This window comes from Malus domestica, chromosome 01 (genome assembly GCF_042453785.1).
Source record: "Malus domestica chromosome 01, GDT2T_hap1".
NCBI lineage: Eukaryota > Viridiplantae > Streptophyta > Magnoliopsida > Rosales > Rosaceae > Malus > Malus domestica.
The window spans coordinates 20,052,501-20,063,622 of record NC_091661.1 but is presented as its reverse complement, the minus strand read 5'-3'; the positions used below and the strand labels follow the sequence as shown (position 1 = coordinate 20,063,622).

At 42.2% G+C, this 11,122-nt stretch overlaps 1 pseudogene; it reads right to left on the bottom strand.

Annotated features, from left to right (window-relative positions):
- Positions 1-1,269: 1,269 nt before the first annotated feature.
- On the bottom strand, positions 1,270-5,089 carry LOC103400349 (uncharacterized; annotated as a pseudogene).
- Positions 5,090-11,122: the final 6,033 nt, after the last annotated feature.

The following is an 11,122-nucleotide window of genomic DNA, read 5'->3' as shown; positions in this document are numbered from 1 at the left end:
ATGTGTGTATATATATATATATATGTATGTGTATTTTTTTTTCACGTGGACTGATTCACCATTCCAAAACCCTTTCCCCTACTTTTGCATGGTGCTAGCCACCAAGAATCCACCTTCTCTTTTTTTATTTTATTATTATTTTATTATTTATTTATTATTATTATTATCATTATTATTATTATTATTATAATTTTTTTTTCACATGGTGCTGATCCACCATTCCTTTTTTTCGCGTGGTGCCAGATGCAATACCACCTCCCTTTTTTTTTCACGTGGTGCCAGATGCACTACCACCTCCTTTTTTTTTTTAATTTTTTTTTTTGTATAAATTTGGGTGATGGGCAGAGGAATTTGCAGGAAGAATGAAGACGAACTTAGAGCTCGAGTTTGAGGAAGAGCTTCTCGGCCGGCTAGTCGTTTGACAGCGGTCTTTGAAGTTGTTTGGCAGCTGCGAGGCAAAAGACGGAGGAGGATGCAAGAGAAGAGCGGTGCAGCCTTGATGTTGGAGACTTTGCCGTCGCCGTTGTTGCTTGGAACTGATGGGCAGAAAGGGAGAGCTGCAGAGATGGTGATGAAGAGTCCTGTTCGTGACTACCGTAGCTGTTGTGACGATGGTTACTGTTCATGGCAGAGCTGGAGTTGTCGGCAGCGGCGCAATGGTGAGGAGAACAGAGGAGGACGTCGCCAAGCGAACCTCACAAGGACCTAGTCGTCGCTGTTGCGGTCACGAGGACCCAACCGTCGCTGCTGCGGTTGTCACCGACGGTTCGATCTTCTATTCATAGCCTCAACTTCGTCACGGAGAAGGACGTCGCTGCCGTCAAAGAAAAAAAAACCACCAAGTGTTCATAGCCTCAACACTTGTTCCTTCGCTGCAACTTTAGGCTTCGTCGGAGCCGCTGCTTTTTTATCAGCTGTTTTAACCTCCAGTGGAAGTGGATGATTCATTGGATATGGGAGACGAACAAGCTTTGAGAGGAACATCGAGGACTTGATTTTCCTGAAGGGTCTTCGGATTCGATATCCCATTGATCATCGGCAGAGTCTCTTGGGTCGTCCCGTACTCCGTCGCAATCGCCTCCACCGAGCTCCCAGCCACCACCACGTGTCCGTAATGGACCCCCCTCTCACCGTCCACTTCATCGCAGCTACACGGCAGTGGAATCCACAGCTTCTGCCCGATCCGAATCAGACTGGGGTTGGATATCTTATTCACCGCCGTGATTTCCTCGTACGTCACGAGCCTCGAGAATAGGACGGTGGCTATGTGGTCGAGGTTGTCGACTATGTCTCAGACAGAGAGAAGGCTGGAAGATCTGAGCAACAGTCTGAGACCAACTCATCGTTTCTGCTGCAGATCCTGGTGCTTTCTGCAGAGGCCTTGCTATACTTATGCCAAAAATTAACAAGATCAGCATCGCGCTGGTTGACAGCTTTTGAAGATGGCCTCAAGGAGTTCTGGCCCAGAAAAGTAAAGTTCTCGTTTGCAGGATTTATCCCCATGTACACAAAGAGGTTGTTCTTGCTGAGCCCTACATCGCCGTATTGCATGACATGAGAACCAAAGCCAGAATTGTCATTTGTTGTCCTTGTTTTAACCAATTCATGCTGCTGGTGCAAGGTTTCTGACTTCAAGTTGTGTATGTTGCTGTCTTCCATCCACGTAACACTATACAAGTCATCCAAGCAGGTTTCATATTCTGGAGGAGGACTGGGATACTTTCCAGGGCAGTACGTCCCCCAACTGCTCTCTTCTACATTTGATGCAGTGGTTGCAAAGATATTCAAACCTTCAGGAATAAGGCCCTCGAAGATGCTTCCAGATTCACAAGCTTCGAGATAAAATACCATGCTTTTATAGGTTCCTGCAGCATGCTTCTTCTTCAGGACTTCTATCAGATCGTTAGCATAAATATAAGGACTGGTCGCCGGCATCCCAAGAACTCCAGGACCACCATGATCGGAATAGTATATGAAAATATGATCATTTGGACCGCTATCCACAACCTTCCCACTTCCCCTGTAAGAGCAGATTTGTTCCCAAGGATAGCAGCAAAAAAGTTGTTCACAGTAACATCTTGCCCAGTTTAATCCTTTGGAACTCCTTTGTAAACGTCACTCCCATACGGGCTGTTAGCGATGACTCCTTGCCTAGGGTTCTCTTCATTGTAAGCAATATCATCGTACATGAATACAACGATGTTTTCATCTTTCAACCCTCATTTCTTCAGTAGTTGATATGCATGACAAATATCAGCCTGATGTCTGTAATTCCAGTATCCATTGGAACCGCTATCAGAACAGCCCATCTGGTCCCGACGGTGCCGTCGTCAATGATCGGGAGCGTTATCGCCTCTCCCAAAGAATCTGGAAGCTTCCGAAGGTAATCGCAAAACGTCTCCGTTAAGGTCCCGGCTACCGGCTGCAGAAGCCGAGACGGAGGTGAGGAACAGGAGGACGAGGGCGCTGGCTAACCGAGTCAAGGCTATTTCCGGTGAAAATTGGGGGCGTCTGATTGGTGAGGGCGGAGTGCGGGCGAGGAAAGCTCAAGAATGGAGATAGATAAGTTTGGTTTGGGTAGAGACTTCGAGAGAGAAAGTGAAGATTCCGGTTGCAGATGAGAGAGAGTTGAGATTTGAATGGAGATAGTCGGAGAGACCTTTGGAGGCTAGGTTGATAAAAGTGAAGAGTCGAGGGGCATGCGCATAGCGTGGGGTGGGCCTAGCATTTGGGCTGTGTGCCTCAGCTGCTAAGATGTGTGCCTGGAAGAAGACATGGATTGGGCTTTGAGAGCCGGGCCTGGACGTTGGACTTGATGCAGGCTTGGGCCTGGTGTTGCTTTGGAGTCCATGGCGCTTTCTGCCTTCTTTTGTTGCTGTTCGACCTAGACACACACATATATATTTCTTTTTTTCTTTTGTTTTTTTTTTGAAGAAATTGTATTTATTATTATTTTTTATATATATATTTTTTTGTATAAAATAATATTTTTCATTTGTAATAAAATAGACTTTTATTAGTAAGTCTTTAATAAAACCCTTTTATTTTTATTTTGATGTGACTGAACTCGAAATTGAATGCTCAAGCTGCCTTCGTACCATTCCAAAGAAAGAGATCAAGTCAAAACGTAGTTCAAATGAGTGATGAATTTAACGGTGATTTTGATGATGATTTTGCGGTACACAGTTTATGCTCTTGCGGGCCAGGAGCTTTGGTTCATGCAGTTTAGGCTCGTGCAAACAAAGAGCATTGGTGTTGCCTTTTATGCTCGTGCGGACCAGGAGCGTTGATGTCGCTTTTTATGCTCGTGCAGACCAGGAGCTTTGTGCCATGCAGTTTAGACTCGTGCGGGCAAGGAGCATTGGTTCGTGCAGTTTAGGCTCGTTCGAACAAGGAGCATTGGTTCGTGCAGTTTAGGCTCGTGCGAATAAGGAGCGTTGGTGTCGCCTTTTATGCTCGTGCAGACCAGGAGCTTTGTGCCATGCAGTTTAGGCTCATGCAGGCGAGTAGCCTCGTGTCCTACAGTTTAGGCTCGTGCGGACAAGGGGCTTTGGTTCGTGCAGTTTAGGCTCGTGCAAACAAGGAGCATTGGTGTTGCCTTTTATGCTCGTGCAGACCAGGAGCTTTGGTGCCATTTGCAGTTTCAACTCGTGCAGGCAAGGAGAATTTGTGAATTTTGTCAAGCAATCCGGGAGAGTTGTTCCTCGCAATCTTCATAGCAAGGAGCCTTGACTGAGTAGCTAAAGAAGTCTTCTGGGAAGATGTCACACATTGTGATGGGGATGGATGATCTTTGTGTCAAAGTTTCATTATCTCCAACACTTTCACATTGTTCTGGAGGTTGACAAAAGCTGCTTTGCCCCCTTTCTAATTGGTGCACTTGTGGAGAAGACATATGCTTCTTGTGTAGTTTCTTCGGAGTGACATGAATCCATCCTTCAACTTCGCTTGGCTTGACTGGCATGGTTTTGGAGCATACCACCAGTGATTGAGGTGAAGATTTTGAGTTGACAGAGCCGGAAGTGAGGTTTTCTTCAGGGATTTTATCTTCTTTGTCTTCTTGGGCCTTTTCTTCAGTGCGATCCTCTTGGGTTTGTTGGCGTGAAGATTGGCCGGTGTAGATGATGGTGCGCCTCCTTACCTTCAGTGGTCTTTTTGTGTCAACTTCCAAAGTTGCTTGGCGCTTCATCCTTGAAGGAATCAAGCTTTGAACATCGTCTTTTCCTGCTAGACTGTCAAGCTTTTCTCTATTTGGTGTTGTCTTCCTGTTTCTAGAAGACTTGTTAGTTTCTTCAAGTCTGTCCGCAGCCGACTGTTGCGGGGGAGATCTAGCTTTGCCGCTTTGTTTCTTGGGTTTTGATAACCTTTCAAAGACAGATCTTTGCGGTGTTGGCGTCTTAAGCCTTTTGAAGATAGAAGTTCGGTCTCGACCACTGATGCGATCAAGTGCCGAAATTCTAGGTTTTGAATGGTCCAGCCTGTCGAAGACTAAAGTTCGAGGGGCGGGTTTAGGCTCCTCTTTTGGCCTTGTGGCTTGTGGTCTTGGCTTCCTTGTTTTTTTGTGGGTCGCCGATGTCCACCCTTCCTTATTACCGGTAGATGCATCTTGGTTGCTTGCCCCCGGTGATGGTTGTGTAGGAAGTGCCGTGTGACTTGAACATTGACGGGAATGGTCATGCATGCTTCGGAGAGGCACATGATCGAGTGATCCAAACACGATAGTAGTAGTGTGTACCGCAACTGTGTCTTCGAGGTCAAGCTCGATTTTACCTTGTTGTGCTAGCTTCAGGATGAGATCTTTTAGTACGAAGCATTTTTCCGTTGGATGACTGATGAAGCGGTGGAATTTACAGTACCTTAGACTGTCGGTGCGATTCATCTCTTCTGGCCGTCTGCATTTAGGCAAATCGATCACCTTCTTTTCCAGCAAGTCTTCTAACATGGCAACCACATTAGAGTCGGGGAATGGATAAGTTTTCTCTTCAAGCTCCTTCAAAGTGTGTCTACGCATCTTTTGATCACGAAAAGCTTCAGCTTGAATCGCCTGGCCTCGTGTAGGGATTTTGACTGGAGCTGTGTTGACCGTCATTGTTTCCTTGGTGGATTTCCACGTAGCCTTCTCCACCTTTGTCTCAAGAACTTTGTCGTTCTTGTAGTCGGCGATCGGTCCCTTCTTCCCATGATGGGCGATGCTTAACTCCATGTCATGGGCGTGAGTGGCCAATTCCTCGAAGGTCCGTGGTTTAATGCCTTGAAGGATGTATTGCAAACCCCATTGCATGCCTTGGATGCACATCTCGATTGAAGAGGTTTCCGAGAGCCTGTCTTTACAATCGAGGCTTAGAGTGTGCCATCTGTTAATGTAGTCAATGACTGGCTCGTCCTTCCACTACTTTGTGCTCGTCAGTTCTAGCATGCTCACAGTGCGGCGGGTGCTGTAGAAGCGGTTGAGGAATTCCCGCTCCAATTGCTCCCAGCTGTTGATGGACTCAGGCTTTAGGTCTGTGTACCACTCAAAGGCGTTTCCTTTCAGCGAGCGCACAAACTGCTTGACGAGGTAGTCCCCTTCGGTCCCTGCGTTGTTGCAAGTTTCAACAAAATGGGCAACGTGCTGTTTCGGGTTTCCCTTTCCATCGAATTGCATGAACTTTGGCGGTTGATAACCCCTCGGCATCCTTAAGGCGTCAATCTTCTTTGAATATGGCTTCGAGTACAACCCGGAGGTATTTGAGCTCCCTTCGTACTGCGCCTTGATGGTGCTGGTGATCATCTCCTGCAGCTGCTGGATAGAAAGAGATCCCATGCGTGCCACTGCTTGGTCTGGCTCCGGCTTCACATCGTTTTCCTCCACCTGAGGCTCATCTTCTTCGTTATCTCTTCTCTGTAGTGGATCATCTTCTGGTTTGGGTTTCTCGCCATCCTGCGCCTCCAGTCAGTTGACAAGTGCTGCAATTTGTAAGTCTTTTTCTTCCACAGTTCGGGTTAACCTTGCAATTGCTTCATTCATCTGAGCCAGTTGTTCTTCGATGGAGGTAACGCCGATGGTCATGACTTGTGCAACCAATAGACGTGACTTTCCTTTAGACATCCAAGATGCTGACGAAGAATGTCGTTGGCTATTTTGGGATGTCATCTTGTGTGCCTCAGCAGCATGCTTCGGTGCCCCCAGCGAGGTCAGGTTAATGACAGACTCACACCTTTGATGCTCCCCTTGCTCTTTTAGCGGCACAAACTTTGAAGTGGCATGTTGAGGAGCGGTTGTGGCGCCAATGGATTGTCTGTTTGCGGCAAAAGTGCTTAGGATCCTTCCCTTAGTGGTTGCGAGAACAGCTTGTCCCTTGCTTGATGCCATTGACTTTGAGGTGTGTTTGGATTCCTTGAACGGAGAAAGAGATGAGAGGTAGAGATTGTCCCACTGGGTGTGCCAAATTTGTGAACACGAAATTTTCCTGAAACGAAAGAGACAAGAACAACGTGCACAAAATAATATTTTGTATTTTTGATGATTTAGGGTTACAATCTCTCTCTATTTTGATCCTCTGATTCAATCTCCGTAAGGTGTTGATTTGTGGATGTTTCGTTGATCCAAGGGCCGTCGAGGCTTGATTTTGGATGAACTATTGGAAGTTTCTTCAAGGGCCGTGGGCTTGATCTTTGAAGGTGGATTTGAGTGAATCTTCAAGGAGCCGTTGGGGCTTGATCTTGAGGATGAGTGTTTCTTCAAGGGCCGTTGAGGCTTAATCTTGAATAACGGTGATGAGCGGATCTTCAAGGGCTTTTGGGCTTGATCTTGAAGAACAGTGATGATTGGATCTTCAAAGGCTTTTGGGCTTGATCTTGAAGAACGGTGGCTTGTTGATCCAAGGGCCGTCGGGGCTTGATCTTGGAAGAACGATGAACGAAGAACGAAGAACACTTTCTTCAAGGGCCGTCGGGGCTAGATCTTGAATTGGTGGATGATTGTTGATCTAAAGGGCCGTTGGGGCTTGATCTTGGAAGAACGATGAACGAAGAACGAAGAACACTTTCTTCAAGGGCCGTCGGGGCTTGATCTTGAATTGGTGGATGATTGTTGATCCAAAGGGCCGTTTGGGCTTGATCTTAGGATGAACGATGAACGAAGAACGAAGAAGGCTTTCTTGATTGTTCGGGAACCTGGATGCTTGAGAGCTTCAGAGTTTCAGAGCTTCAGAGCTTCAAGAATTTTGCCTAATGATTTTGGTTCCCCTAAATGAATGAATTAGCCTTCTATTTATAGAAATTTCCAAGGCCTAATTTTGAATATAATATTTCAGATGAAATAAGTCGTTTCTGCCAGGTGTTGACACGTGTCCTGTTTGATGACTTTTCCAACTTATTTCGATTTTTTGTTTAGACACACGCTACGTGTAAAATTTATGTAATACATGAGCGTTGAAACTTTGATTTATCGGTCAACATTTATTTACCGAAATTTCGATGTCTACAGATATATGAAGTGCAACTAGAAAAATATATGGTTCAGATTGTTAAAATTCGGTGTGGTGTGAGCCCTTTGAAGAATAATAACACTATTTTTTGTATAAGCCATGAACAACTTAACTTCAACGTAACTTTAGGTGTTATAGCACTGTCAACTACTAATAAACATCTAATTAGCTGTTTGTGCCACCGTGCCAGTAATTAATTTGCTATCAATCACATGTTTCTCCTAAAAATGTTAATCAGTTGAAGTATTCAAATGGATGTATTAAAACATAATAGTGTTATTCACACACTTATTTTTACTTTTTACATATTTCTTCTAATTTTTGGATGTCGGATCAAATGAATTGAAGAAGATCAACGGTAAAAATTAACAAGGGTGTATAAGAAGTAAAAATAAGTGTGTGAATAGAATTATCTTTAAAATTAGGGTTTTTTGGCTTGTGGTGTAACAAATTTATTTAATTTATCAGTCCCAGCATCTCAATAATTAGTGGCAAATGTTAAACTATAGGATGTGGAGGATATGAAAAATTTCCACAAACAATGCAGAAGTTAATAAGCTGATTTATCCCAAAAGGAATACTAAGAAGAGACTATATGAAGTGATTATGATTTGTTTGGAATTACTTTTACATAACTGAAAGCGCTTTAGAGAAAATATTTTTGAATTCCAAAAAACATTTAAAAGTGTTTCCTAGAAGAAGCACCAATTATGTGTTTTCTTACATAAAGCAATAAAGTGTTTTTTCAAGATTCACTTGCATTTTTATCAAGGATTGGGTCCAAAAATATTTCTACCAAAATCGCTTTTAACCATTTTGCACTTCCAAACAAGCCATAAATCTGTGAAACCCAATCTCAATTAACGGAGAGGTCCAGCATTTTTTTTTTTGACACATGGATTGTATACTAATTGCGAATAGGAGAATATTTTGTGTGTTCCTATAACATTTGTGACGTGAACTACATTTCTACATGTTATAATATGAGTGGACTTAATAAGAACAATACATATATTATAATTTGAGTGACTATAACACCACGTAGAAATATTCTAGATACACCAAAAACTCTTTCTTGTAAATAGATGGAGATACCAAAAGCTAGTTTGAAAATGCTTTTAAATTGACTGAAAATGTGTTTGGTGAAAGTTTTTATTTAGTTCCAAAAACACTTGCACTTCATTTGAAGTGGTTTTTCAAGATTAATTGGCATTTCTACCAATGGTTGGTTCCAAAAAGACTGTTATGAAAAACATATGTAATCATTTTAAAACCACTTTCAAACACACTACAATTATATTCTATTGTTTGGAAAAAGCACCATATTGGTGATGTTGGATACCTCTCAACAATTTCTTAGGACGTACAATAAATACTATTGGTGTGAGAGCTGAGCTAGCATATGATTTGTAAGTTGGATGAACTGCCAATTTAGTATCTGAATTATCATTTCAGTGAAAATTAGATCTCTAAACTATTTTTTTTTCAAAATAATCAGTCCTTGAATTATATAAATATGCCAATTACATCCCTAATATTATATTTGAAGCTATTATATTCAATTTCCATCAATTTAAATCATGTTACTTGCATTGGATGGTAGATTGGTAATTTTCCATAAAGAAATAGTGTATGAAGTTAACTTTGATGGGTAAATTGGTAGCTTTTCATAAGAAATAGTGTAAGTTAACTTTGGAGAGTAAATTAGATGTTAGATTCTCAATTTATATGAAATGTTAAGGGCTTATAGGCGAGAAAATGACGGTATTACACTCTAAAATGTGTCAAGTGACTTAAGTTGACGCAAAATTGGATACAATAGCTTTGAATATAATTGTAGGGATGAAATTAGCAATTTTTAATGAATTTAGGGACTTATTTTATAGAAAAAATAATTCAAGGACCTAATTTTCACTGAGATGATAGTTCAGGGACTAAATCGACACTTCACCCTTGTAAGTTTGTAATCAATTTGAAATGATGATTTTCCACTTGGAATTTTTGTCCTTAATTATTGAAGAAAATAATATATATTTGAAATTTCTAAGCTACCATTTTTTATATAATAAATTTACATTATAATTGTCAAAGTTTACCATCTACTTTTACACAATAAGGGTGCGTTTGTTGCATTGGACTGTCTCATACTAGATTAGCTGCAGGAAGCTAGACTAGCTTAGACTAGACTAAGCTGGACTAGTTTAGTGAAGCGTTTGGTGCAGTGTCGGATTAAGAAGCAAGATAATAAATTCCAGTTTTTTTTTTTTTTTTTTGGAAACTAATGAAAATTCTAGTTAACATTTTCAAATCGTGAATAGGGGTGAACTGGAATGTGAATAGAGGTGGTGGAATGGCACAACCACAGTGCAAGGTGGTTTTAAAATCTACACAACAAATGACGAGAATGAGATCACATTTATGTGGGACGTTGTCAACCCTTCAATCATCTCAAGAATAATAGTGATGAATAGTTTTGCATTAATCAAAGAATTTACACGATATCAACAAAATTAAGGGTAGAACCTGTTTGGGTTGAAACTTAAACTTTGGGCTTGGAAGGGAGTTGGCCCAAAAAGAGAAGGAAAAGCCCGAAGCTCAGCCCAGACCTAGAAAGTAGAAGGGGCCTTTCCCGACTAGGTGCAGAGCATTTGCACTACTTGCTCACCTACCCAAGGGCCAAGTGGTATAGACCAGCCAGCTAATCAGCCCAAAAAGTACTATTAAATGGCAGTACAAGTAAATAGCTGATGAGTCACTATCCTTCAAACTACATTCGGGCAAGATTATTGCTACAGGAGACCAAGCCAAGGTGTCTATAAAAAGAGAAAGAGAAGTCAGAATCAAAGACACTCAAACAAACAAACAAAAGCACAAACTCTGCTCAAAGCCAAATTTGCCTTCAAAACGAAGCTGTAGTCAGCCCAAACCTTCATCCCTTTCGGGACAAACCCTTTGTAATAGCTCTGCTACCCTGTTCAACACCTGCTGTAGTATCGATTTTCTTCCTGCAAACTCACCTCCCAACCCCTTTTCTAAGCCTTCAAACCTTCTGTTAACCCACAAAGATAGGAAGTTGCAAGACGATCAGCCTTGCCCGACAAGGTTAAACCTTGCCTGACCTTCTTTGTCTTTGTCTTTTCATTCATTAGCCTAGCAATATGTTGTATACTTCAAGTTGTATCCAAGTTATTTCTAGTAATATGGCTATTAAAAGACTCTCTCAGTGCTTGAATCCGATTTGAATATGTCTCACAGTTCAAACCAGATCTAAGTTCTAAGCCCTCGGGCATATAAGATTTGATCACCCTAAAAAGTCCTTGGCCTCAAGGCATAAAAAAGAACCTGATGTGGACTTAACCCATCCACGACAAGCTTTGATAAACAAGAAGTCTGAAGTTACTTAGGGCGCAAGTAATCGACCTGCCACTTAGTTTTATTTCTGTTATATTATGATGACCATATAAACGTTCGAGTACGGGATGAATTCTGATGGGAAGCCTCAAGGCCTATTCAAGGCCCCACAAAGGCACCTATTTGGATTCATCCTATTTCTTGGGCAAGAACGTTTGAGTACGGGATAAATTCTTATGGGAAGCCTCAAGGCCTATTCAAGGCCCCACAAAGGCACCTATTTGGATTCATCCTATTTCTCG